This window comes from Sinocyclocheilus rhinocerous, unplaced genomic scaffold (genome assembly GCF_001515625.1).
Source record: "Sinocyclocheilus rhinocerous isolate Xijiao unplaced genomic scaffold, SAMN03320098_v1.1 scaffold2184, whole genome shotgun sequence".
NCBI lineage: Eukaryota > Metazoa > Chordata > Actinopteri > Cypriniformes > Cyprinidae > Sinocyclocheilus > Sinocyclocheilus rhinocerous.
In genome coordinates, this window is record NW_015635537.1 from 450,403 (window position 1) to 452,781 (window position 2,379).

A 2,379-nucleotide genomic window follows, 5' to 3' on the forward strand; every position below is an offset into this window, starting at 1 on the left:
CCCACATAAATTGCCCATTTTCAGCCTATGCCCACATAGATCCCATAAAGGTCCCGTATGTTCAAACTTATATGGGACCCACATTGTGGAACACACATGGGACCCACATAAATTGCCCATTTTCAGCCTATGCCCACATAGATCCCATAAAGGTCCCGTATGTTCAAACCTATATGGGACCCACATTGTGAAACACACATGGGGCCCACATAAATTGCCCATTTTCAGCCCATGCCCACATAGATCCCATAAAGGTCCCATATGTTCAAACCTATATGGGACCCACATTGTGAAACACACATGGGGCCCACATAAATTTCCCATTTTCAGCCCATGCCCACATGGAACCCATGCTGCCCAGGTATAACCCATATGTGGCCCACATATCAATGTTGGCTGGGATGATCAGTTACGCAGCAAATCTAAAGTTTTCACTGCATACTCTGTGGCGCTTGACGAAAGCACAGACATAACCGACAGTGCTCAGCTAGCAATTTTCATCAGGGGTATTAATGACCAGTTTGAAGTGACGGAAGAGTTGCTGAGTTTGTGTCCAATGCTCGGCCGTACCACAGCCAAAGATATATTTCAGCAGCTGTGTGACGCAATTGAGCGCGCTGGTTTGCCATGGAACAGGCTGGTCGGCATTACCACTGCGCCCCGTCTATGACTGGAAAAAAATGGACTGGTAGCACTAGTACAAAGAAAGTTAGAAGAGGAAAATGCAGATCCAGCAGTTGTTCTGCACTGCATTATTCACCAACAGGCACTGTGCAGCAAATGCTTGAAATATGAACATGTCATGTCTGTTGTCCTGAAATGTATCAATTACATCAGGTCGAGGAGTTTACAGCACCGCCAGTTTCGAGCCTTTTTAGAAGAAATTGAGTCAACATATGGTGATGTACTCTATTTTACTGAGGTGCGCTGGCTCAGCAGGGGGAATGTCCTGAAGAGATTCTTTGAGTTAAGAGCAGAGGTGAAGAGATTCATGGAAGATGGCAGAATGGATGTTCCTGAATTTGATGATGCTAAATGAGTCATGGATCTTGCATTCTTAGTTGAGATAACACAGGAGCTGAACGTCCTTAACCTGAAGCTCCAGGGCCCAGGTCAGCTCATCACAGCAGCCTATGAAAGTGTGAAAGCCTTCTCCACAAAACTAAGATTGTGGAAAACTCAGCTTTCAGCAAAAAACCTCAGTCATTTCCCAACATGCAGATCTCTTGTGGAGGAGGGCACAGCATTCAATGGTGATGAATATGCCTCTGCTATTGAAAACCTACTGCAGGAATTTGATCAGCGTTTTGCTGACTTCAAGGCACATCCTGACACTTTCCAGCTGTTTGCAGACCCCTTCTCAGCTGATGTGGAGAGTGTCCCAAGTTTGTTGCAAATTGAACTTATCGACTTGCAGTGCAACAGTGAGCTAAAAACTAAATTCAGAAAGGCTCAGGGACAAGCAGACAAGACTGGACAGTTTTTGAGAGAATTACCTCCATGCTTCCCAGAGCTGTCCAAAGTGTTCACTCGGGTAATGTGCCTTTTTGGAAGCACATATCTGTGTGAGAAACTTTTCTCAACTATGAACTTCAATAAATGCAAGTACAGGTCCAGGCTTAGTGATGCCCATCTTGAAGCTGTACTCAGAGTTTCAACTGTGACCTCCATCAGGGCAAACGTGGCTCAGTTGTGTGAGCAGAAGCGCTGCCAGGTGTCTGGCAAGAAATAGAATAGTGTACAAATGTATTCAGGGTTTGCATTTGTTCAGTGCAATGTTGTTAGTTGAGTGCAAGGTTTTAAGTTATTTAAGTTAAAATAAAGTAAGGGAAGTAAGGGAACACTACCTGTTAAAAACTAATATATACTGTTGATAGAGACACTGCTGTTTACATTTTTTGCATTTTTTGTTAAAAATATTTTAGCAATGGAATTTGAAGTAAATTAGAAATAATGTTAAGTAAATTTTCAGAAATGTTCCGCTTTTTTGTTGTGCTTGAATGTTAAAATGGCCCTCCTATGAGGTGTCAATCACAGCAATGGCCCCCAGCCAATTTGAGTTTGAGACCCCTGTCTTAAGTGAACGTAAAGAGCTGAGAAAGAAAACAAGGGTGTATTGGATCCGTGCATTGACAGCAGCCACTGCCGCCAGTCATTAATGTTAATTTAAAGAACGAAAGAAAAGAAAATCCCTCACTGATCTTGACTGAATCACTTTTGTAACCTCAGTTTATATTTTATTTGCCTGTTGTTCGGCGCTGACTACTGTAATGGCAACGTGCATCTGTGTGCGATTATTTTGGAGATGCGTTCCAATATAATTTATCCTTATTTAGGGTATAGGCCTATTCTATTTTGATCTGAAGTTTAATAAAAGTT

General features: G+C 42.6%; 1 pseudogene; it reads left to right on the plus strand.

Annotated features, from left to right (window-relative positions):
* Positions 1-1,777, plus strand: part of LOC107747238 (general transcription factor II-I repeat domain-containing protein 2-like) — a 3,828-nt pseudogene extending 2,051 nt beyond the window's left edge.
* Positions 1,778-2,379: the final 602 nt, after the last annotated feature.